The sequence below is a fragment of the Ambystoma mexicanum genome, chromosome 5q, assembly GCF_040938575.1.
Source record: "Ambystoma mexicanum isolate Mex_15411 chromosome 5q, UKY_AmexF1_1, whole genome shotgun sequence".
Lineage (NCBI taxonomy): Eukaryota > Metazoa > Chordata > Amphibia > Caudata > Ambystomatidae > Ambystoma > Ambystoma mexicanum.
This window is the reverse complement of record NC_090933.1, coordinates 1,319,271,374-1,319,298,108: the sequence shown is the minus strand read 5'-3', so window position 1 is coordinate 1,319,298,108 and position 26,735 is coordinate 1,319,271,374. Positions and strand designations below refer to the sequence as shown.

Below are 26,735 nucleotides of genomic sequence, written 5' to 3'. Positions count from 1 at the left end.
CCCCCCGCCTCCCAATGGTGCATTTTGGTGTTATAGACAGAAGCTAACAGATGTTCATTGTTACACAACTCAGCAGTACTCATTCTGTTAATATTGGATGGATGCAGGGCTGGGTGGACCAGTGACTATGAGGACACACACATGGATCCTTCTAGAGAATGCATTAGTCCACTGGGCCACACATATGGACCCTAAACCTGGATCTGGACACCACCTCCAGGATGAGGCAGCAGAGAGAAATGGAGACAAGACAGGAGAGAAGGGGACATGAATGGTCCAGGAACGCTGGGCGGGAGACAGGCTATCTCAGAAGCATAGAGCAACCTGTGCAGAGAAACAAACTACAGCAGTTATTTACCTTTCAGTGCCTCAGCTTCTTACGTTGTGCAGAGTAGGTTGACACAATAGTGTGTGTAGATCTAGAAATGGAAGACATTCTTACGTTATTAATTATATACTACAAACACAAGACATCTCCTCTCCCTGCCCAGTAATGCATCCTACATCACGTACACAGACAGGATTAACTGGAGGTTTATGAAGGACAAGCAGAGACAAGTTAACACGTGGCCAAAAAAGAGGATTGCTTTCTCACCAAGAGGATTATGTTCCCTCACCCTGCCTCCATTTCCCCACTCCCCCATACTCATGGGTCCTTCCTGTCCTCCACTGCACCCTGCAACATTGGGCCTCATTACGACCCTGGCGGTAAGTTACCGCCAGGGCCGTGACTTTACCGCCATGGTGCAAACTACGTTTACGCCATGGCGGTAAGGGGATTTACCGCCCCATTCCGACCTTGGCGGGGCGGTAAATCCCCAATCCCCATTTACCCTTCCCCATTCCCATTTTTGCCCCATAGGGCATAATGGGAGTGGGGAAGGCGTTAATTACGCCACCGTAAATTACGGTGGCGTAATTAACACCAAGTTCCCTTACCGCCATGGTTTTTTACACCTGCTAATAGCAGGTGTAAAAACCGCCATGGCGGAAAGGGAACTCGGAATTGGCGGAAAGGGGTTGGCGCAGCTAACGCTGCCGCAAACCCCTTTCCGCCAGGGTCGTAATGAGGCCCATTGTGTTTTACACCAGTTCTAGTAAAAGTGAAGAAAACGAAAGAAAATGGATTTAAATGACCGCCATTAGTGTGTCATTGTCCCATTCAGCATGCACCTTCATGCAGCCTCCCCTTCACTGGTCACACTTCTTAAAGAACATGCCTAGCCACATGCATGCACACCCCCTCAACCCCCCCATTGCCTGCAAACAGGATCCTACAAGCATTCATAGGCAGACCCAGATCACTGTCAAACCGGGCTTTACATCGCAGTCTATTGAAATAAATTATCCCTTTCAAACACGTGAGAGATTATAAAGCAGTGCAAGGCTACACTGGCTTGATCTCGGGGAGGCCCAAGTTCGAGTCGCCAGTAGGGATGAATTTAAAAAGAAAGTACTCTTTAAAAAAAAAAAGGAACGTCGTACTCTTTGGTTCCAGCCCACTTCCACTGCTGGATGTATTTCACATTGAAAACGTAGTATTTGATTTCCCAGGAAGACGAAATGAAGCCCATCCCCCGCTCGGGACCACCTCGGAGAGCGACTGCTGATTGGCCGAGATAAAGATCTGCATCGGAAAAGGCGCGCCGCAAACCTGAAGAACAGACATGCGCACTGGGCAGATACTGATTCCCGGAGCATGCGCAGTGCCGAGATACGATCCCCCCAAAGCAGGCGCAGTAAAAGCACGATGAGCCGGGCACACGTGACTCGTGGATCAAAATGCGCATGCTCAAGGATCAAAGTCTTACGCAGAGGTGTCAACATGCCGGGCTCTGAGACAGCAAAACCACGTGCTGAGCGCTGAGAGAGAAGCACCAAAGTATGCGCATGAAAAGGAACACACTGCGCATGCTCAATGATCTTCCATGGCACATGCTGGGACTGAGAGAGAATCCCCAAAGTATAGGCAGGAAAGGCAACAAACTGCTCATACTTAATGATCAGCCATGGCACATGCTTGTTAACCAGTAGGAGCACCTTGGGCTGTCTCGCAATCACACACACGCCTACCGATAAGGAGACTCAGAGACACGTCTGGGGTTTGCAAGGTCCCGGCAGCAACTGTCGTTCCGGACGCATTTATTATAAATGCGCATGCGTGAGCCCAAACGAGGCTTGCGCATGCGCACATGCTCATTACTCCGTAACATCCCTCCTTTTCTTTAAACAGAAACCAAACAATACAGACGCAACGTGAGTCGCCTAACTCTGGCTGGGGCCCGCTCAGTCCCCTGAGTCCATGATGTAGTCTTTGAATGGAGCTGAAGGTTGTCGACCATGTCTGGCCGGCTACCGACTGCTACTCCCGAAGGTCGGCAGCGGCGGTGGTCCTCACTGGGTCCAGGTTCCTCTGCTCTCTCTGCCTCTGGCGGCTCTTCCCTTGCTCCCAGCTCAGGTGCCTCTTCCGGCGGCCTTTCCTCCTGACCAGAGTCCACCTGTTTGAAGAACGACTTGTTCCTGGTTACCGTCCCTCTCCCATTGGCAGCGGTTACCATTGAACCTCTCACGTGTGTCACTCTCCAGGGTTGCGGCTCGTATGTGAGTGACAGTTTCTCCTCGGGATGGCAGTTCTTCACCAGCACGGTATCGCCCACCGACACTTCCTTCTCCTGTAGGTGTCTCCTCTCGCTCTCCTCATTCCTGGCCATTCTTTCTTGTCTGACCCTTGTGTCATCGATCACTCCTGGTGCTCTCCCCTCAAGTTCAGGGAGGAGTCCTCTTGGGCATCGCCTGAATAGGGCCTCCGCTGGGGAAACCCCAGTGGACTGATGGGGGGGTTGTTCTGTACTCCTGCAAGAACTCAATCAAGTTTCTCCTTAGTTCTCCCCTCCATTTGCAGAGATCCGAAATGTCTTGTTTAAAGTCCTCATGAATCTCTCCAATTCTCCATTCGCCCTGGGCCATAAGGGTGTCACCTTTCTGTGTTGTATTGCCCTCTCCTCCATATACTTTGCAAACTGACTCCCCATAAATGGTGGCCCATTGTCTGAGGATAGGATGGTCGGAAACCTGTGGGTCGCAAACATTTTCTCTAAGGCTAAGATTGTGTTGTCACACGCGGTGGATTCTACCAGCTTTACTTCGGGATACCTTGACCACTGGTCTATGACAGCCAAGAAGTACATTCCTCTGCCCGTTGAGCCAAAATCTGCGTGTACTGTCCCCCACGGGTGTTCGCTCCGGTCCATGGAATTTATGGGGGGTGCCCTTTCTGCTGGACTTGCGGCCTGACACGGCAGGCTTCTCTGCACATGTTCATCCACTCTCTCTTCTAGGTCTGGAAACCACACTTTCGGCCTCAGCCTTGCTTTGGTTTTGGTGGACCCCTGGTGGCCTGTATGCGCAATTTCAAGCACCTTAGGCACGAGTGCACATGGGATCACTATCTGTCGGCCGCGCAGGAGCAGGCCTTCCTCTGAAATCGACAGTTCGTGCCTCACCTTCCACATCGCTTGCAAATCCCGTTGCGCTCTCACCTCTCGCCTTGCGTTGTTGTTCAGGATCTCCTTCCACTCCCCGCTCCTGATGGCTGACTGGATGACCTTGAATATTTCATCTTCGTCTGACGCTCTGGCGCCACTTTCTCTCGACAGTGCAACTGGCATGGCCACCTCCACGACATTGTAAATTAATTCCTGCCATGTCACGACCTCTCCCTGGTCTTGCTCCTGTCTGCTGTTAGGATGGCGGGACAGGTAGTCAGCGGGGTTGTTTGTCCCTGGCCTGTACTGAAGTTTCACCCCATATTCTATGAGTGACAGCATCCAGCGTTCAATGCGTGGGGGAGGTTTCGAGGATGCCCCGGCCATGATGGGGATCAGGAGTTTGTGGTCTGTGACCACAGGCTTCCCAAGGATCTAGAGGCGAAAGTGTCGGCAGCCCCATAAAATTGCCAGCGCTTCTCTCTCAATTTGAGAGTATCTTTTCTCTGTCTCAGATAGCGCCTTGCTCGCGTATGCGATTGGACACATGTTCCCTTGTGCGCCTGCCTGCAGCAGTAAAGCCCCCAAGCCTACGGGGTTGGCATCCACCACAATTTCCGATTCAATCGCTGCATCAAAGTATGCCATGGTGTCTTGGTCTGACAGTGCAGTTTGATGTCCTGGAACACTTTTTGTTCCCTTTTGTCCCATGTCCATGGCACGTCAATCTTTGTCAGGGCTCGGAGGGGTTCCGAGAGCGACGCTAGTCCCTTGATGAATCGGCCGCAATAATTCACCATTCCAAGGAAGCTGCGGACTTCTGCTGGTGATTTTGGTGCTGCGGCCTCGCGAATGCTGCAAACCTTTTCCGGGTCAGGCGATATTCCCCCTGCGTGAAAGACAAATCCGAAAAATTCTATGCGGTCTCTGAAGAATTTGCATTTACTTCAGTGTAACGTCAGACCAAGTTTGCTCAATCTCTGCAGGGTCAGTTCTAGCCTCTTCATGTGTTCCATTTCCGACGACGCAAACACTAAAATATCGTCGCTCATGTTGAGGAGACCACGCAAGCCGGCCAGTGCTCCCCTAATGGTGTTTTGAAACACTTTGGCGGCGGAGGATACGCCAAAGCTGAGTCTCTTAAATTGATATAACCCCTCATGGGTCGTGAAGGTCGTGATGTACTGTGATTCCGGGTGAAGTTCAAGCTGATGGTACCCAGAACGTAGGTCCAACTTTGAAAACACTTTGGCCCCTTGCAGCTCACTGACAATATCATCCAACGTTGGGGTAATGTGGTGCTCCCTTTTTATGGCCACAGATAGCACCTGGTTGCTTGGGTTTGGGCGCTACTACAATTGGCGTGGGCCCTTCAACTTTCTCGATAATGTCCATCTCAATTAGAGTCTGCAGCTCTTTCTCCACTTGCGTTCTCAAATGGAAGGGTATCCTCCTGTGCTTGAGGGCAGTGGGCCTTACAGTCTCGTCAATTTGCAAGCAAATCGGCTTTGCTTTTAATTTGCCCACCCCATGGAAGATGCTTCCAAACTTGCTTAGGAGCTGTTCAATGTCTGACTGGTACACTGCTAGCGTGAAATGAACAATGTTCAGGGCCTTGAACGCTGCGCAGCTTAGGAACAAATGTGGGCTGACATCCGTCACATAAAACCTGGCTTTGATCGCATTAGGGCCATGGGTAACTGTGCGACAAAGACCTTTGGATTAGCAGCGGTGTGTCGCCCCCGAATTTGTAAATTCAAGTTTTCCAGCTGTGGTGGGCCAGGGAGGACCTTCTAGTGTTCAGTGGCGAGAACGCACACGGATGCACCTGTGTCTATGAGGACCGGTGTGGGGGTGCCCTTAATGTCTATTACGCGGGTTGGTTGCCTTCTTTTCTTGCCTCCCATAGCTATATTGGATATGAAAAATATTTTTTCGTCCTCTTCTTCCTCTTCAGCTATGTTGAGTCTCTGCGTGTCTTGTTCCTGCGTGGCTATGCTCCGTGGCCTCCTGAAATTTCCACTGCTCGGTCTCGCAGGGCCCCTGTGGGTCATCACTGGCGCTGCAGCTCTGCACATCCTTGCGTAGTGGCCTGGTGTGTTGCACCTGCCACATAATCTTGACTTTGCAGGGCAGTCCTCTGTGTGTGGTAGATTGTAACCGCAGTACTGACACACTGCTTGGGTGCCCTGGGCGGGGGATGTGTCCTGACGTTTTTGGCTCCACCGAGACTTCGATGGAGTGGCCTTTCCTAGGGCAAAAGCCTCTTCCCCTTTGCTTGGCCGTACGGCCGCGTCCATTCTTGCCCTTCTGCTTTCCACTAGTTCATATACCCTGCCATTGTCTAGGATTTGAGCCAACGTCATCCCAGGCTCCTGCAAGATCTGCCTTTGCAGCTTACTCAAATTGCACCCTTGTATTAGCTGGTTTCTTATCATCGCTTCATCATTGTCCCATCTGCACGTGCCTGACAGTTGGCGGTTGGCGCAGTCACGCACAGAATTGGTTCAGGGACTCATCGTCCAGGGACTCATCGTCATGTTGCTTTTCACTACACATCACGAATCGGTCAAAGTCCACATTCAAAAGCGGGATGAAATGATTCTGAAGAGCAATCTTAATGGCGTCATATGTTACCACCTGAATGTTCAATGACTCATAGATGCAGAGCACCTCGGTCCCCACTGAGTACAGCAGCGGGTGGGCAGTCATAATTTCGAAAACAAAATGTCGACAAAAAAATGTAGAAAAAAAAATGTCGACTTTCGTTTTTTTTAATTATATATTTATTTTAGGGGTTCGGGAAACATTTTAAAAAGGGGGGGTTGGGGGGAACCCGCCCATTTCGAAAAAAAATGCATTGAAAAAAAAAGTCGAAATTTTTTTTTTCGACATTTTTTTTCTCGAAGTTTGGACTTTCGACATTTTTGTTGTCGAAATTATCACTATGAACCACAGCAGTGTTGCCACTTTGGCGTCGTCGTCGTCTTCCCCAGTCGTTCTGAAGAACATGTCCAGTTTCTTGATCCATATGAGCCACTTGGGCCCCATCTTGGAAGGGAGGACCGGATGTGTAGAATTCCAGCATCAGTGCCAGAGTGCCATGCTGTCGACGTGACACTTGCGCAGGTGCCGCTGCTTCACCTTCTTGGTCACTCATTCTTGGACACGTCTGGGGTTTGCGAGGTCCCGGCGGCAACTACTGTTCCAGACGCATTTATTATAAACGTGCATGCGTGAGCCCAAACGAGGCTCACGCATGCGCACATGCTCATTACTCTGTAACAATGCTGAGACTGAGAAAGAATCCCCAAAGTATGCGCAGGAAAAGGACCATGAGACGCGCATGAAGACATCTCAGAACGTGTTCCATGATCTGCGTCCTGCAGAGAGGTGTTAAACATGCAAAGCGCTGACACACTACTCACTGGAGCATTTGCAGAGAAAAAGGGTAACAAGGGCGAGTGCGAGCACTATCTTCCTCTTGTCAGCTTGCTTTTGCGCTGCATGCCGACATTACAAGGTAGTCATTTATCAGCTATTCAGCTCAGTTCCTTCATATTGCTGCTGTGCGTGCATGCATGTACTATTTGAGCACAACACGTAATGGGTCACAGTAGAATGCATTTCTCTCTTCATATGCGCAGAGGTACAGAAACAGTGGTGACTTGCTGTCACTCACCTACAGCAAATTATTCCCCAATTATTCCTTAAAAGATTGTGAGGGATTCAGTGGTCAAAATGTTTATAAAAAATGTGTAGAAGTATGTTCCCGCACCCTGCCTCCATTTCTGCCCACTCCCCCATACTCATGGGTCCTTCCTGTCCTCCACTGCACCCTGCAACATTGTGCTTTACAACATACCCAGATTCAAATGACAAAAATCTGGTGGGGCCAGTTTCCCGGTGCTCACTTCCAAACTATGCAACTCTATACCTACCTCACTTAGATTAGAACCCTCGTTCTCAGTCTTCAAGAACAAAGGCAAATATTGGCTTATGGCCCAAGACCCAAGCACTTCCTTAATGTAACCCGAATACGAGGACCAGTTCATTCACCGTAACTGCCTTAACTTGATCGCAACACTCTCGCAGCGAACGTCTACCTTTAGAACTCCAAGCACAGTTGTCCGGCTGTTATCGCGCTGGTTTCCGCTACATGATTACGTGTGTGCTACATTCCCAAACACTAGACCGTCATGTCCTTTATTTTTTCCACCTGCAGATATGCAACATTAATATATTTGATCTCCAACTAGGATATAAATATCACGGGATGATAACACTGTGCATGAGAGAGAATTGTCAAAATGCATGTCTGCTGCAAAGTATAGTCAGTGCAATGTCCGCTTATACGTTGAAGCACCAAAACATGGTAAACTTTGCAAAAAAAGTATATGGCCCACTCTGAATTTATTTGCAAAGTTTGGTGAGGTTTGGTCCAGGGGGGAAAAGTTATAGAGGGTGTCCCAAAACGTATTTTTTTCCCATTGACTGAATGGGGCAAACACTTTGCGCATGCCTACAGCCCAAACCGCTGGACGGATTGTCACCAAATTTGCGGCAGGAGCAACAGCTTGGTCCTGAAAGCATGCTTTTGTAAATTTGTCAAAAATCCGTCCAGTAATTTCACTTAAAACCACCAAAATGTATGTCTCAAAAAATTAGTGATATCTATGTCCGCACCGCGGTCACACTTCCCTGTTCGCTCCGCGGACAAGATAACGATTGGCTAAGGGGCTCGTGTCATGACCGCAGAAACGTGACGTGTCCTTCGATTGGCTACAGTGAGGCGTGATGTGCGTCAGATTGTTTGGATGCGCCCGACATCTTGGATCCGCCGACAGCGCGGCGTCGACCAGAGGTGAAATGCTGTTTTGGAGAGTGTCTTGGTGTGTCAGAGTGCTTGGGGAGGTTTAGAGAGTAAGAGATGGGTGAAATACTGTATTTGTTTAGGCGACAGGTGCTAATGATGTATTCGCCATGCCCGCACTGTACGGGATGTTTGTGATTACTGTAAATGAGGGGTCTCGAAAGGATAATATTTCCATCCGTGCTGTGCGCAGGCACATTGAAACTGTTCTAAGGACTCGCGTGGTGTTAGGGAATATTGATATTGAGTACATGCTGCAGTTACATTTTTTGTTTCTATGGGTGTGGTACTGACTTATAAGCCGCCATGGGTGTGATATGCTGCAGTGGTTGTGGCTAGGGCCTAGAGTCTTGGGTGCATGGCCGTAGGCCGTAGGCCGTAGGCCATACGCCCAAGACTCTAGGCCCTGGCCACAACCACCGCAGCATATCACAGCAATAGATATACCCATAGTATCGAATATCAATCAGGTGGTTGTGGGGAGGGCCTAGAGTCTTGGGTGCATGGCCAAAGGCCATGCACCCAAGACCAAAATTATATGTAGTGAAGTTATAAGCCACTATGGGTTTTATATACTGCACGGCCTTAGATTCAAATATCTATGGCCATACACTCAAGACTCTAGGCCCTGGCCACAACCACCGCAGCATATCATAGCAATACATACACCCGTAGTATCGAACATCAATCAGGTGGTTATGGGGAGGACCATGCACCCAAGAACAAAGTTATAAGCACTGAAGTTATATGCCATCATGGTTTTTATATAGTGCAGTGGTTGTAGGCAGGACGTAGAGTCTTAGGTGCATGGCCGTAGGTCGTAGGCTATACACCCAAGACTCTAGGCCCTGCCAACATCCACCGCAGCATATCACACCCAAACCATCGAATATGTATCTGGTAGGTGTGGGCAGGGCCTAGAGTCCTGGGTGCAAATTCAGTATATGCTGCAGTTAAAATGTTTCATTGTATGGGTGTGCTAATGACTTATAAGCCACCATGGGTCTTTGTTTGTTTGTTTGTTTGTTTGTTTGTTTATTTATGTATATGGCGCACCATACCCAGGGGCAGCAGGGCGCAGGCAGAAGAATATTCAAAGCTTACAATGTTACAGAAATATACAGTTGAGGTAAAAGTTGTAGATATATGAAATTAAGGATTACAGGAATAAGAAATATGCAAAATCTTCACACATAATAAATATCAATATCTATACAAAGGAGTGAAATATACATGTATGTACATGCTGTTTGCAGAAAAGTAAGAAAGCAAGCAGAGAGTATCAGTATCTATACAGAAGTTTAAGATGTACAGTTAAATACAAGAATTGTTGGAGTTCAAGTGACTGATGAGATTCTTTCTAAAAAGCAAGTAAGGTTGATCGGCTCTCAAGTTGTGTGGCAAAGAATTCCAAAATGTAGCAGCTTTCACAGGGAAGCTGTTACCTCCGATGGTGGAGAGTTTGAATCTGGGGATTATCAGACAGTTGGAATTGATGGTTCTTGTTTCTCTGATGGATGACTTTCTTTTTACTTTATCCATCAGATAGCTCGGGGCAGCATTGTTCAGGGCTTTATGGGTTAGGGAGGCCACCTTTAGTTTGATTTTACCGTCAGTGGAGAGCCATTTGTGTTGGCGTCTGGTACTGGAGATGTGCTCTCTTTTATTGATGCCGAGGGCAGCTCTCAAGGCGTTATTTTGTAGGATTTGTAGCCTATGGGTTATAGCTTTGCTAGCACCACTGTATAGGGCATTACAATAATCGAGCCTGGAGAGTATGAGTGCTCTTGCCAAGATCATACAGCTATCATTGGATAGGAAAGGTCTGCCTGCTCTTATTAATTTGCAGGTATACGCGTAGCTAGATGCTAGTGAGTTGACCTGTTTAGTGAATGACATTGTGGCATCCAGGTAAAAGCCGAGGGTTTTTACATCCCTGGATACTTTGATGATATTGCCGTCTATGTTGAATTCGGAATATTCAAGGCCTAGTTTGTTGATATTGGCGGGGGTACCCAGGATAATAAGCTCTGTCTTGTCATCATTCAGGCATAGGCCATGAGATGCCATCCATGCCTGAATGATGAGATACACCCTATTCACCAACTCTCTGTCCTTACTGTGATCCCCTGAAAGTGGGAGGAGAATCTGATTGTCATCTGCATAGTTAGTGTAGGTGACACCCAGATGGTCCAGATCGTCGAACAGGGGTTTGGTGAAGATGTTGTATAGTGTGGGGGAGACGCATGAGCCCTGCGGGACTCCGCACGTAATAGGAGAGGGGCCTGCTGCTGCTGATGGGGAGAAGACTCTCATTGTTCTCTCACTCAGAAAAGATTCAATCCATCTGATGGCTTCTGGGGAGAAATGAGCAGCTGAATCCAGGTGTCTGCAGAGGACCTTGTGGTCGACAAGATCGAATGCCGCTGAGAGATCAAGTAGGAGGAGGAGTGCTGTCTTACCCTTGTCCCTCAGATCATCGATTTGGGTCTTCAAGTCAATGAGGGCTGTTTCCGTACCGTGTAAAGGGCGGAAACCTGATTGTCTGGAGCCTAGTAGTTTGTGTAGTTCTAAGTATTTTTGGATTTGGACGTAGGCCACTTTGTCCAGGATTTTCAGTAGAAAGGGTACCGTGGTGATAGGGCGGTAATTGGTGGGGATGAGAGGATCAAGTGTTGGCTTTTTGAGAAGGGGGAGCACCAAGGATTGTTTTAGATTGGAGGGGATGCTGCCTGAAGAAAAGGAGGCGTTTATGAGTTTGGAGATGAATGGCGACAGGTCTCTGGCTGCATCCTTGATTATGTGTGCAGGGCAGATGTCGCCTTTGCAATTTGAGGGTTTGAGAGAAAGTATGATTTTCTCGACCTCCAAGGTGGTAGTTTTAGAAAAGGAGAATGAGTTAGTGTGTGTGCTTGGTGAAGCGTTAGGCAGAGGTGTAGGAGGGTTAGTGAGGTTTAAGGAGTCTTTTTTTAGTTGAATTTTATTTTGTAGGGTATTTATTTTATTTGCTAGTGCCTGTTGGATGTCTGTGCACCAAGTCTGGTCCTTAGTGCAGGTGTCGGGTGTGGTAATGGTTGATTCAAGTTCCTTCAGTATGGAGAAGAGTTCCTTCATACTTGAGTTGGAATTGGCAATGCGAATGTTATAAGAGTTCCGTTTAGCTAGGCAGATTTCAGCTTTGTATTGACGAGAAATCGTATCGAGAATGGCTTTCTTTTCACTAGAGCGGCATAGTTTCCAAGCAGATTCACATTTTCTCTTTTTTAGGTGAAGGGCTTTGAGTTCAGGTGTGTACCATTTATTTAAATGAGTTTTGGGTTTGCTGGTGCGAAGTTTAAGTGGGGCAATTTTGTCCATGGTAGTTAACATAATTTTATTATATTCATGAACTAGTGAGTTGGGATCTAGGTTGTCTGGCAGTGCGTTTAGCGTTGGAAGGATGGCTGGGATGATTCTTTCAACTGTTAAATTTTTCTTATTTCTTGTTAGGCAGGGCGGTGCCAGTGACTCAGTTGTGGTGGGTGGTCTGGAGGTCAGTAGGTTGAATGAGACCAGAGAGTGGTCTGTCCAAGATAGTGGTGTGGTAGAGGAGATGACCGCTGAGCAATTAGCATCAGCAACCCAGTCTAGGGTTCTTCCCTTCAGGTGAGTTGGTAGGTTGACTTTTTGTGAAAGTCCGAGTGATAAGATAGCATTGGCTATGGTGGAGGCATGTATGTCTGTTGGGTCGTTGAATCCTAGGTTAAAGTCACCTAGTACTAGTATTTGTGAGGTGGATTTTGCATTGTTGGATATTAGGCTATGCAAATCTTCCTCGAAGGTCCCGAGCGGACCAGGTGGTCTGTAGACCAGGTGGATGGTGAGGGATTGGGTGTTGTTTATAGGGAGTTTGGCAGTGAGGGATTTGCACGATTGCAGGGTTTGGGTCGGTGCTAGTCAGAGCTAAACTTTCTTTGGATATGATGGCAATGTCACCGCCGCGGTTGCCCACCCGGTCCTTCCTGGATATGGTATAGCCATCTGGGATAGCCAGCATTAGAGACGGGCCTGCTGCATTGTGGAGCCAGGTTTCAGTTAGAGCAATGAAATCTAGTTTATCTTTAATGATTAGGTCTGCTATATCAAGGGCATGAGCGACCAATGATCTTGTATTTAGGAGAGCTCCTTTATAGGAATGTTCATCCGTTTTTACCGAGATGTTTGTATGAGAGCTAAGTTTGGGCTTGGTTATGGGAATGGTAGGGCCTTTGGTGGTGGGGGAGGCAAGCTGGTGGTTTAGGGCAATAGGTTTTCTAGTATGGTGGCTTTTTGATTCGCATTTGGAGTCAGAAAGGAGCCTTCGGGGCGGCTCATATAGTTTAGAGAGTCTAGCACGTAGTTTGTTATTTCTTTCGGTGGTAGGGCAAGGGCAGGTGGCAAGGGTTATTAGTCCTGGCCTGCGATAATACCTTGGGCAAGAAGGGTCAGAATAGTAGTTTGCTATGTAGGAGTCGTTGGGAGGACTGGTGCCTAACTGAAGGGGGGGCTCCTGAGTCGGTATCCTGAGTGGGAATGTCTGGGGATGCGAGCGTGGCCATTGCACATAAGGTGAGTAATGCAGTTAGTATTTTCTACAAATCAACGCTAACGTTAAGTGAGCAGAGTAGCAATGTGGATACTATCTAGGAGATAAGGTCTAGGAGGGCCTTGGGGAACTTCCCTAACAGTCTCAAATTGTGCAATTCAATCCAGGGCAGTACAAATGCAGTATACAGATAGGCAGTGGTGGCTAGGTTCTAGGTTCAGAATCAGGCATATGGCACAGATACAGTAGTCAGATAGGTAGTAGTACTTAGATTCAAAATTAGGCATGTGGTACAAATGCAGTAGGCAGTGGTACCTAGATTCAAAATAGGCATATGTCACAAATACAGTAGTCAGATAGGAATGGAGGTGAGAGCTAAGGATTTGAAGGCATCTAATGTGTATACATCGGCAATTTAGTGCAGGTTCACTAATGGTAGGGAGAGGTCAATAGTGGAGATGCATGGCACAGTGCAGTCATAAAGTGGTCTACTAGTGACCATAGGGCACAGCGCAATCAAGAAGTGGTCTATTGGTGACCATAAAGCACAATACAATCAAGATATGCCTAGGTTCAAGAGTTCCAATGGTAGTCTGAAATACATTCAAATAGTGGTGGCTAAGAGAACATGCATACAGTAATGTCCCCGATGCCTCTTGGTGAGCAATGTAAATTGAATGCGTATATATGCAGACTAAGGGGAGTCGTATTGCGGCAGCGTCAGTACTTTAAATAAATACGATTAGCTTACAGGACGGTGGCAAAGTACTTACAATAAGTTCTCCTGTTGTAAGGTTACTTGGTTCGAGTTACTTGCCTCAGTCATTACAAAAGGCGGTCGGTGAATGGTGAAATGAACAGGGGGGGTGGCCTTGCCGCGCTCTCATGCGTGAAACAGGCGCAGGAACAGGCCTTTGTATGGCCTTCGTTGCAGCCGGCGTTTCCGCCTGCCGGCGGATGCCGGAATTCAAATGGAGAGTGCGGCCTCAGCCTCGTGGTGGCGCCGCGATGCGCCCGGCATTGGCGGGTCAGGCACTCCGTGCGGACACGGTCAGGCAGGCCTTGCTCCGTGTGCCCGCGCTCGCAAGATGCTGGGGCTAGATTCTGGCTTCTAGGGGGGGGGGGGGAGAGGGTTCCTGCCGTAGGAAGGTGGAGTGTGAAATGCTGCGGTGGTTGTGGCCAGGGCCTAGAGTCTTGGGTGCATGGCCTCAGGCCGTAGGCAGTAGGCCATACACCCAAGACTCTAGGCCCTGGCAACAACCACTGCAGCATATCACACCCATACATTACACCCATAGAATCAAATATCTATGAGGTGGTTGTGGGCAGGGCCTAAAGTCTTGCGTGCAAATTGAGTATATGCCACATTTAAAATGGTTCATTGTGTGGGTGTGACAATGAGTTATACGCCACCATGGTTCTGATATGCTGCAGTGGTTGTGGCCAGGGCCTAGAGTCTTGGGTGCATGGCCGTAGGCCGTAGGCCATAGGCCATATACCCAAGACTCTAGGCCCTGGCCACAACCACCACAGCATACCACACCCATAGATACAGCCATAGAATTGAATATCTATCAGGTGGTTGTGGGCAGGGCCTAGAGTGTAGGGTGCATGGCCAAAGGCCATGCACACAAGACACAAAATTCTAAGTACTAAAGTTATAAGCCACAATGGGTGTGATATCTTGTGGTGGTTTGGCCAGGACCTACAGTCTTCGATGCATAGCCGAAGGGCATGCATACAAGACCAAAGCTATAAGCCCTGAAGTTATAAGCTACCATGGATTTCATATACTGCACTGGTTGTGTCCAGGATCTAGAGTCTTCGGTGCATGGCCAGAGGCCATGCGCCCAAGTCTGAAGTTATAAGCACTGAAGTTATAAGTCAACATGGGTGTGATGTGGTGCGGTGGTTGTGTGCACGACCTAGAGTTTTAGGTGCATGGCCGCATGCCATGCACCCAAGACCAAAGTTATAAGCTGTGAAGTTACAAGCCAGCGTGGGTTTCATATAATGTGATGGTTGTGGGCAGGATGTAGAGTCTTGGGTGCATGGCCATAGGCATCGCCCAAGACCAAAGTTGTAAGTACTGAAGTTATAAGCCACAATGGGTGTGATATGCTGCGGTGGTTATGGGTAGGACCTACAGTCTTGGGTGCATGGCCGCAGGCCGTAGGCCGTAGGTTATACATCCAAGACTCTAGGCCCTGCCCACAGCCACTGCACCATATTACAGCCGTAGATCACACGTATTGATTCGAATAAGTATGAAATGTGTGAAATTATACTTACTGTTTCATTTGTTGAGATTCAATATATTTCTTACGTGACTTTTGTACTTGGTGAAAATATTCTTTTTCAATTTCTGTGATAAAAGAAAAGAGCATGTTAGTGTTTGTATTTTATAAAGACTTATTACATTGTGTAATAGACATTTGAGCTTTTTTTTACCCTCATATTTACTTTACAAACCAGTGTACTGTGCCTTTTGCTCAGTTTCTGTGTTTGTTTTTCAAATCATTGGGTCTGGGGAAAAAAAAATCCTTGTCGGATAAAAAAAAAACTTTCTTTGCTATGCTACAAACTATTTCTTTGTTTCCTTTGAGTGTTCACTTTTTGTTTCTGGTTAATGTTCTATTTTTGAAACAGTTAGATACCTGTTGGCATATTCTAACTATTTTTTGTTACAATTCAGTGGTATTCATTTGTCTGTGTGGTTGTTGTACAATCTTGGGCAGTTAGATACCTGTTGGCGTATTCTAACTGTTTATAGTATTTTAATTACATTTTTGTTAATGTTGAAGTACAGATTAGTTATTAAGTTTTGGCTTTAAGAAGATTAAATAAGCGTTTGTAAGATTTGCTGGTAATCTCTCCTTTAGAGTAATGCTACTATCATTACATTCGAACCATTCACATTTTTTTAATATATATGCAGTGTAGTGACCTGCATTGGTTGTGGCTCCTGCGTGGTAGATTATACCTATTGTTGTGAAGGTTTTCTTACCAAGTGACACTTGACCATTTGTGAATCCAGTCAGCTTGCAGTTGTTTTTGATACCATCTGCATTGTAACGTAGAAACATTAGTATTATGTAGTTACTATGTGTTTGTATCAGTAAGGTGGAGCGATTATCTGAATTGCAGATAGTACATAATCTGCCATGGTTTGGATTTTGTACAAGTTGCTGAAATGACATGGATTCACAATAAGGTATGGATACATACACAAATCGCTATTTAGGGATTTGTTCCTTTGTCACATTGTTGCATAGAGTGCATGTATGTTTCAACATGTATGAAATCTGGAACATTTCATTTATAGGTATGTTTTTGTTTTCAAGTACTTGTGATAAGTACATTAGAAATTCTTGTGGATCTTCTTGTGAGTTTATAGTGAACCTCACCATTCCAGCAGAGTCATCCAATTCTTGTCTTATTCCGTAAACACTATACGTGCTGTCAGGATTGTTTGTTGCGTTTCTATGAAGGACTAACATTTGCAAACACAATTGGTCTGTACTGTGTAAGTAAAGGTTGTTAACAATTGGTGGCAATTGAAATAGAATATTTATTGCTACATTTGCGTAGCAACTTACACCAATTTCATTTGAAAATTTGAATGGACCAGATAGCTCTGTGTCCGAGTGATTTTTTCGAAGTTTATGTTTCTTCTTTGAAGAAGTACCTGATTTACTTTCACTAATAGGTTTTTCTTTGGTTGTGGTAATTGATGAAGTATTAGCTTATTTTACTCTCTTTGAAGGATTTGCAGTCAGATCCTGTTGCATTTCTGTTTGAATTACTTTTCTTTTACAACGTTTTCTGTTTTCTGGAACAGGATATGATTTCAGATGGGGGGTGTACAGTGAACGTTGTCTATTGTATTCTAAAATGCCAGGAATATCAGCGTTCACTTTACTTGCATCAAAGTTGATTAGAAAAAGACTGTCAAGTGTACATAAGCGTGATAGTGCTACGTAGCTCATGTCTTCTTTAAAGACTGTGTTTCCTATATCTATCAATGCTTTGTCTAGGGTAAGACCTTTGGATTTATGAATAGTGACTACATATGCAAGAGTTAGAGAAAATTGTTCTCTATGTACATACATGTCTTTGAAGAGAACGAATCGAGCTGTTGAGCGTCCTATCCTTTTCACTTCTGAAAGTTTGTCAAAGAGAATATTGACAAACTGAATGTTGTTGTCACGTGGGTATGTTTGAAAGCCAACAATTGTACCCAGTGCCCCATTAACCTTATAAGTGCCACGGGCCGTTTCTATCGGCCCAGGCATGCTAATCTAAGTGCTGGGCCGATAGCGTCGGCCGAATGATTCATCTCCAAATGGGAGGAGATTTCTGTTGTCCCCATCTCTCCTATCCAATGCAGAGCAGTTCAGCATACTTTATAACCCCACCCTCTACCACAATTTCACATAATATGTAATTGGGGGAGGGAAATGCAGGTGCAAAGGGCGCCTCATTCGAGCTGCTTCTGCCGTGATTAGAGAGAAGCACCACCCTTCAGTGGGAGTTGTATTTTACAGTTTCCTCGTCTCCTAAACCAATGTGTGCCCCTCAAATACAAATACACGCCCCTTTGATTTATATTCTGTATTTGGGAGTGGGAGGTACTAATGTTCCAGCACTCCTCCAGGTCCCTGTGGACGCTACCATTTGTGTCAATTTTAAATGTGTCCCTGCAGATCAGGGCTATTGCAGCTCCACAACTGCAAAACCACAGACTCACTCAGAAATAAAATGTACATGTTCTGTGAAACTAATGACAACAACGAAAACCCTTGTTGGCTTCGCAGTCCTCTTTTATTTTTTTGCTTCCCCCGAAACGGGCCAGAGATAGTTTTGCCCTTTCACAGCCGCACCCCAGCCCCTCCCTTTCAGGCCTGCTTTCCTGCACGTGCACAGACTATGACTGGAGCCGTTATTGTTTTTGCTGCGTGTGTACTGCCATCTCGTTATTTTACATGTTTAGGTAAGTGAGATTATTTATTCATTTATAATGTCATCAACAGCAAGTGATTTCGCGCTTTCATCGATTCTGCAAATGCCGTCTGAGAATTGATCTCTGAGTTATTTTCTCTCCGATTTCACTTCCCAGACTGTAGCATTTGCAGCTTTTTCATGTGACCCATGTGAACTTTGCTTTTCAATCTGAAAGGCAGGAACTGACCACTGCATCGCTCAAAGCTTCTGCTAATAACGTGTGCAGGCTGCAGCAGGACATTTAGGCACACGCCATGTTTGACTGTTTTTGCCAGTGCAAACCCAGACAACCTCCTGAGCTGGGGTGCAATACAAGTGCACTTGCGAGGTCAGTAGTATTCACAGTTCTATAAACAGTATGGAAGGGACATGTATTTTGCAGTTTAAAAAAATAAATGTCGGAAACACATGTCGAGGTCCTCTCTGTTCTCGCTTCTATGTTGTGTGGGTGTCTCCCTGTTTATGGGGGTTTCTTATCCATTGCCCGGTGTGTGTCACTACCCTGTTTTTCTTTTATAGCACCCCACATTTAAATTCAGGGATGTCCGTTTCAAGTGCACAGTACATGTGTGCCAGAGAAGATCTGTGCATTTTACGTTGGAAGTTGTTAGTTTCACCTGCCCGGGGATGAGCTTGCTTGTGCACGTGTTCGAGCAAACTGTGATGCTGCCAGTTAACAACACATTGCGATATTTTATGGCGGAAAGTGCTGCTGATGTTTGTGTCACACTTAGGATTTGATTTTGTATTCTTCAAAACGGGTCTCATTTCCTGCCGGGCTATTTGGGAGCAGCCGCTAATTTCAGTATTGGACCGCTGCGCCAAAATAGCCGTCGCGCCAAATGAGCTGGGGCAAGATTTTTGTTGCTCCACTGTTGCCGCGCCGAAGGGGGTTCTGGGGACACAGCGGTGTGTCAAAATGGCCCGTGCCTAAACGTGGTGCACTGTGAGCAGGCCCATGGAAAGAAAGCAACACAAGGCGCACTACAGATAAAGACTGCACTGATATGCTGCTGGTTTGTCTGGATGCTGCACATCTGTGCAACGACTGGCGAAGCATGATTTCTTTTCCTTTATTTTCACTTGCACACTACTTGGTATCACTTAATATCTCACTGCAATGCAGGCTGCTTTCTAGAACCACCGTGCCCCTGCTACCATGATTTCTAAGAACACATATGGGCCGGATTCACAGAACATTTGTCAATGGGATTGCACCACTATAGAACACTTCTGTGAATAAGGCCCAAACCTGTCTGAGTTTCTAATACCCCAATCAATGCTCTGCCCATCTACCTACCCCTGCACCTCCCTATAAGCCTCTTACCGCCCTCCCCATGCCCTAACACTTTTCTATTAGCCCTTCACTGCCCACACCTGCCGCACAGCTTTCCATCAGGCCTTTGTGTCTCCACCAGCCCCAGCATTACACCATCAGTCTCTCACTGTCCCTCAGTGCCCCAATCTTCTCCATCAACATTTTCTCAGCCCCTCACTGGCCCAACATCTATCGCCCAGCTGCTTCCCATCAGGTCCTCGCTGCACCCACCTGTCGTAGCTCCTCTCTACAGTCACAAGCTGCCCCACACCTCTCCATCAGCCCCTGACTTCCCTCATTTGCCCCAGCACCTCTGCATCAGCCTCTGACTGCCACCATTTGCCCCAGCACCTCCCCTACAGTCCCAAGCAGCCCCCCATCAGCCCCTGACTGCCCCCATTTCCCCCAGCACCTCTTTTTCAGTCCCTCGTTGCCCACACCTCTCCATCAGCCCCTGACTTCCCTAATTTGTCCTAGCACCTGTCCATCAGCCCCTGACTGCCCCCACCTACCCAGCACCTCTCCTTCAGTCCCAAGCTGCCCCAGCACCTCTCCATCAGATCCTGACTGTCACCATTTGCCCCAGCACCTCACCTTCAGTCCCAAGCTTACCCACACCTCTCATCAGTCCCTGACTGCCCCCATTTGCCACAGCACCTCTCCTTCAGTCCCAAGCTGCCCCACACTTCTCCATCAGTCTCTCAAAGCCCCCATTTGGCGCCGCTCCTCTCCGTCCACCTCTCACCGCCCTTATACCGCTCCATCAGCCCCTCGCTGCTCCTCACAATGTCATCTACCCATCCCCCCTTGTCACCAGACCCTCCTTCTCCAGGTCACCCTCCCCCTATTCCCTGTATCCCTTTTTCCCTGTACCCCTTCTTCCTGTCACCTGCCCCTTCCCTCTTGTCTCCCTCTGTATCATCTGCCTGTTCTCCCATGTGTCAGCCTTCACTCACACCCATGTCATCAGCTCTTTATTCCCCTGTCGCCTGCCACTTCGTCTCCATTTTCCTGTCACCTTTTTTCTTCGCTGTGTCTCAGCTTCTCCCCCACCCATGATACCTATCCCTTCTCCCCATGACTCCAGCCTCTTCTTTCCCAGTCTCTTCTCTCTCATGCCAGCATCCTTTCTCTCACCTGTGCCAGCTCTCCTATTGATATGTGCCCATTCCCTTCTCCCATACACCTCTGCTGCTTCGTCCTCTGTCACCTGCCCCTTCTCCCTCTTATAACCTACCTTCCTTCCCCCATGCCATCTGCTCCATCACACCCGTTATAACCAGCCTTTCACCCTACCCATGGCCTAAACCCATGTCCCCATGTTATTTGCCAGCCCCTTCCTCACCATGTCACAAGCACACTGTTTCCCCATGCCTCTTCTGCCCACGTCACCAGCCCCTTCTGCCCCTGTCACCTGCCACATATTCAGCTTCTTGTCCCCTGTTCCTTGTCCCTTATGCCACAGCCTCTCATCCTGCCCATGTTACCTGTCCCTTTCCTCCCCATGTTCAACCTCTTTTTCACTTTCCCTTCTCCTCAGTGTCATCTCCCTTCTCTCTGTGTCATTTGCGCCTCCTCTCCATGTCGCCATCTTTCCACCATCTGTGTCACCTGTCCCTTCTCCCCCTGGTCCACCTCCCTTAAGCTTGTCCTTCATTGAAGTTCTGTTAAAAACAAGCATTGTCAAAGTCAACATGTTGGCTTGTGTATAAGTATTATGCATTTCCCAGGCACTGCCATTAGATGCCCTGGTACTTGCACCATTTTGCACCTGCTACCATCAATGGTCAGTTAATTCCACTACTGCAGTGCCTTGCAAGTGCCATTCCCATTCCTACACAACAGCCCAAACTGTTGGCATTGCCAATGCTTGTTTGTTTCATTTTTGTTTGTAATACCCTTTAGGCTAGCATACGAGAGTGGTTTATACCCAGGTGGTCTTTGAAGATTGTAAAACAGTTATGACAATGGGTTATTGCTTGAAGAACACTGTGGGCCTCATTACACGGATGGCGGTAGGGATTTACTGGTACCGGTAAAATACCGGTACCGGTAAATCCCTACCGCCTTACTACGAGGTCCCTTTGCGGGTTGGGGGATTTAACGCCTGCTTTTTGCAGGCGTTCAAATCCAACCCGCTAAGGGACCTTGGAGCTAATTACGGCACCGCAAAATTGCAGTGCCGTAATTAGCGCCTTCCCCATTCCCATAGAGCCCTATGGGGCAGAAATGGGAATGGGAAATTTTACCGGCATGAGCTATGGCACTAATAGTGCCATGGCTCACCGCCTACCGGGTAATGAGGCCCTTAGTGTAGTAGTACAATGCGGTGGGAAAGGGACTAATGTATTGTTTCTTTTTTCAGCATTGCCAATTATATGATTTCTGATTCTCTCCGATGGTCCCTTTTGCTGCCTAGGAGTTCAACTGCATCACACCAGCGACCCATCCAAGTAACTGTATAGAAGTGGCTGGGATCCTGCCACTGACATCCTTTCATCAATGTGAGGTAGGTTTGTTAATGATTTGCCGATTTTTAAGCACTTGAATCATGGCACCTTTCTGTGAGTTATCCCCTGCCACGACCACATCAAATCCAAAACATGTTGCAAGGCAGTTTTTAATCATGTACTACTTGTTCTGCAAAACATTTCAGGAGGGGAGATGGAGGTAACCCCTTCAAATGTTGGGAGCAGGGCTAACCTCAGAGACTGTGGGAGGAGGGGCAAACCTACTTGTGCAGGGCCATCTAACTTCTTGAAACATTCTAATGAGGCTATTCTGGTGAAGCTTTAATGTTAAAAGCAGTTAACTCTCTCAGTCATGACTGAATCCGGATGGCTGCAGGAGTTAGCTGTGTTCTGACTTGTAGCCCCTACACCTACCCCTCTAATCACTCTCCTGACATGCAATATTGACTGGGGGGCATGCATGCATGAGTTCCGAGGCATGCAACAGAGCGAGGGTTAGATAAACCTGCAAGGGTGGGTGACCAAAGCATGTGGCAGTGTGCAGGGGCTTCTTGAAATCACATGGCAGTTCTGGGGGGGTCTTTTAGAGGCTTCACCCAATCCTCTAAACCACTTACCTTTGTCTTGTCTCTCTTCCCGCAGTGAACAAGGATTCCCCCTATCTAAGTCCAAAGCCGGATGAGTGGAACACCCTGGGCAGGAGCCACTTGCAGCACCTCCATGGCCTTGAGAAGACTCCCTGGACCAGGAGTCCAAGTACAGCCAGGTAAGAGAGTACCCGAAAGATCAGTGTGGTGACTGCAGTGTGCCATGGAGAGTGGGGTGGAAGGTGGCAGCAGAGACCTGCTGTGGGTGGGGGGTATGCACCAGGTAGGCCGGTGCATTCATTAGTGTGATTGGGGGTGGGACGAACTGTGCTTTTGGATGTCATTCCCTGATCCACCTTCATTCGGGTGTGTCCTTGAGCAAGTGACATGTGTTAGGGAATTTTATGGACGTGTAGCCTTCACAGGTGACCCTGGTGTAGGGGGCATGTGTGAGGTAATGCTAGTATTCGATCCCACTCTGAGGACTTCAACCTCAGCAGTTACAAGGCTTTGAATGGTGGCACCCACCCATGTTTTCATTTGGGGGAGCAGGCACCCCCAAAGGTTTGTTTTGGATTTTTATTTTAACAGAGTCATGTGGCACCCTACATGAAGTGTTTCACTTCCAAGAACTGGGCCTTGTCAGGGTCGGTTTGGATTGCAGCATGCAGGGTTTGTTTCCTCATGTTCCTCACTATATCATAAGCACAACGTCATCTCTTCATGAGAACAGTGTCACATCATGTGCACAATATTGGATCATTAGCGTACCATTTTGACACCATGAGTGCACCACCCCATGTGCACAAATAAAATAATGCCCAGTGCTTCTAAAAGCACGTAGTGCGAGGCCGTAGCGTGGTCTTTGCCGGGCCTCCCTGCTTCCTGGGCTCACTTTTCCCCGCCTCCCAAGCGCCCTGATTGGCTCTCCGCACCCTCATCAAGGACACCCCAGAGCAGCCCTCTGCCCGGCAGCCCTTGCGGCTAAGGGCCCCAAGGCAAAGGGCGGCAGCGACAGAGGTGGCTCCAAGAAGTGTCTGCAGGGGAAGCCAAGGAAGCCAGCAGCTAACAGACACCAACAAAAACTGTAAGTGTGGCATGGTGGGGGTGTAGAGCAATTACTCTACTCCAGAAAGCCCCCGCCACTCTATCTTACCTTTCCCATAACATAGACTGCCATAGACTTAGCCCATGCATACTTAGAAAGTTGTGTGACCACCAGCCGATTATCAACCATGACAGTGTTTGAAATGTTGCCTTGCACTGCATCCTAACATACTAGTCAATATTAACAAGTCTCACACCTGGAGGGAATTATGGACGCTAGCCTGCGTCGCATCTAGATAGGTTTGTGTATGTCGGCATCTGCCTACTTGGATGGAATTAGGAAGGCTTAGCATACACCACACTTGATAGAACTCCAATTGAAATGTTAGAAATGTGAATGTCGGTATGCACCGCGCTTAGTTAGAAATCCTAGCTCTGCCTCACATCTAGCTGGGATTATGAGTATTAGCAAGCAACATACTTGGATGAAACTGTAAATGTTAGCATGTGCAACACTTAAACGTAATCCCTAACTTGGGCCTGCGTCGCATCTAGACAGGTTTGCGAATGTTAGCATATGCCACACCTAGATGGAACTCGAATGCTAGCATGTGCCACACTTAGAATTGAGAACATTAGCCTGCGTCGTATCTAGACAGGATTGTGAATGTTAGCATATGCCACACCTAGATGGAACTTGAATGTTAACATGTGCCACACTTAGAATTGAGAACATTAGCCTGCGTCGTATCTAGACAGGATTGTGAATGTTAGCATATGCCACACCTAGATGGAACTTGAATGTTAACATGTGCCACACTTAGAATTGAGAACATTAGCCTGCGTCGTATCTAGACAGGATTGTGAATGTTAGCATATGCCACACCTAGATGGAACTTGAATGTTAACATGTGCCACACTTAGAATTGAGAACATTAGCCTGCGTCGCATCTAGACAGGATTGTGAATGTTAGATGCCGCACCTAGATGGAACTTGAATCTTAGCATGTGCCACACTTAGAATTGAGAACATTGGCCAGCGCCATATCTGGACAGGATTGTTGACTGTTAGCATGCGCCACACTTAGACGTAATTCCTAACTTGGGCCTGCGTCACATCTAGACAGGATTGTGAATGTTAGCATGTGCCACACCTAGATGGAACCTGAATGTTAGCATGTGCCACACTTAGAATTGAGAACATTGGCCTAGACGGATTTCCTAACTTCGCCCTGCGCCGCATCTAGATAATATTGTGAAGGTTGGCGAGTGCCACACCTAGACGGAAAAATGAAGATTACCAAGCACAACACTTAAATGGAAATGAGAATGCTAGCATGTCCCACACTTGGATAGAGTTGTGAACATTGGCCTGTGCGGTACCTGAATAATATTGTGAAGATTGGTGAGTGCCACACTCAGACTGAATTGTGTAGGTCAGCGGGTGCTACACTTAGACAGTACTGTGAATGCTTGCAGGTTAAATGTCAAATAACCCACTAACCAATATAAACTCAAACTCTCTGCATACTTAAAAAAAACTCACACAACCATCTCTCGCACAACAAGCTACACGCACTTCACCACACTGCAACAACACATAAGTTGCACCAACAGCACACGCGGACTGACACCGATCCAATACTTGCACCAAAGCTCAGCACCCGTTGTCTACCGAGTTGAAGCTGCCAACAGTACACCACTCCTCTCACTATCCTACTCCCTCTTCACCTTACTAACCCATCCCACCTTCTCATTTACAGATCCTCCAGAGCGCCTGGGGACCAATTCCGTTGGTGACGGTACGCTATATAAGTACTGTTAACATAACATAACATGTTTTAGGCAGAGCTGAGTGTAACCAGTGCATGAATGTAGTGCTGCGGGCATTCTTTGTGGAGTTTGTAAGAATGACTTGACCTTCAACCTTGCAGGTTTGAAACCTGAGATCGAGTGTTCAATTCCTCATGTTTTTCAAGTTGAGTGTTACAACTGTATTTATGGGTGCAGCATTTGTTTGCCTGTGGCGCAGTGTGCAGTCAACTCATGTTTGGGTATACCATCCCTTTTAGGAAGGCAGACTAAAAACGTAAAGCAAAGGATTGCCTTTGCTCAACCTCTCCCAATATTGGACGTTGTCAACCACTCAAACTTTACATGTTTGGGGTTCACAGATCGTCCTCACTGGGTTTGCCTCCGTCCCGTTGGGCAGTCATCAACTCTTCCAGATAAGGAACATCTGTACACTGCACCAGCCAGTTGTGTCGTGGAGACATTGCGAGTGACCCTGGAGTAGGGGTCATGTGTGAGGGGATGCTAATATTTGAGCCAACTCACAGGACTTCAACCTCAGCAGTAACAGGGCTTAGAATGGTGGCACCCACCCATGTTTTCATTTGGCGGGTGGGTTATGTACCTAAAGGTTAGCAGCATCAAGGACATTGCATGGGTAAAACACTGATTGTGCTCATGCAAATTAGGCTTCCGAGCACTTACTGTAACGGTGTTGATGAAGGAAGCAATTTACCTTTTTATGGCTGGCTAGCAGCTTGCAACCTAAATGCTGGCATCCTGTTACTAAATTAAACGGGTGGACCAGAGGATCTTCTGGGAATACCCATGCTTTATTTGATCAATACATGGCATGCTACGGCTCGTGGGATATTTCTATTTTTGTTGCATTTATGTTGCGGTTCTAAGAAGGACGAATGTGCCTACGTCTTAAAAATACTTAGAGGTGGTCCTGGCTTATTACCTGTGCCAAGGCTGCTCCTCTCACTCCATCCACAACAATTCTCATTACTGGATTGGTCTTAAAGTGTCAGCTTATTAGACTGCGAATATCTTACAGGGTAGAGTTGTTTTAATGTCTGAGGGCAATCGGTGTATATACACTTTGCACACTTTCACGCCTTTAAACACTTATGTATAGGCGTGTTATAAATGCCATATGATATCATACAATAACACATATGGTGCTACTTTCAGGCTACCAGCCCCAGAACGTGTATGTTGTTTTTTTTCACTTGATTATGAAAGCTATAGGTACCCAAGGGAACCTTTTGCACGCCCCATTTCCACTGTCTTCCATCAATTGTATACTTGACACTTTGCAATATGGTTGTGCCTCCACCATCTATCCTTCTCCAAGTTAAGTCTGCCAAGTTTAATCGTGTACTGGAAGGTATAAAATTACCAAGTGATTGGTGGCCTCTAGCTGTGTGTAGTGTAAGGTAATTGGAGATTTGAAGGTGCGTCAATTGTTTGGGGTGAAGTGAGGGTTTGGGAATAGTGAGGACTCCTTGTTGGTGTATATGCAATTGGTTGAACTGTTAGCCTGCTGAGTGTGGATAACTGAAATCAGCTGAAGTGGGTGGGGGGGGGGG

General features: G+C 47.2%; 1 long non-coding RNA gene and 1 pseudogene across 2 annotated transcripts; one reads left to right on the top strand and one right to left on the bottom strand.

Annotated features, from left to right (window-relative positions):
- The window catches only part of LOC138498498 (zinc finger protein 850-like), a 661,846-nt pseudogene that overhangs the window by 56,223 nt on the left and 578,888 nt on the right, over window positions 1-26,735 (bottom strand).
- On the top strand, window positions 1,772-26,710 carry LOC138498501 (uncharacterized). Of its 2 annotated transcripts, none has more exons than XR_011278725.1 (4): window positions 1,772-1,882; window positions 21,664-21,753; window positions 22,358-22,481; window positions 25,113-26,710. It is a non-coding gene; the product is annotated as an uncharacterized lncRNA (long non-coding RNA). The 2 variants fall into 2 exon arrangements; XR_011278724.1 differs by lacking the exon at window positions 1,772-1,882 and adding an exon at window positions 17,840-17,915 and having other exon boundaries at window positions 21,610-21,753.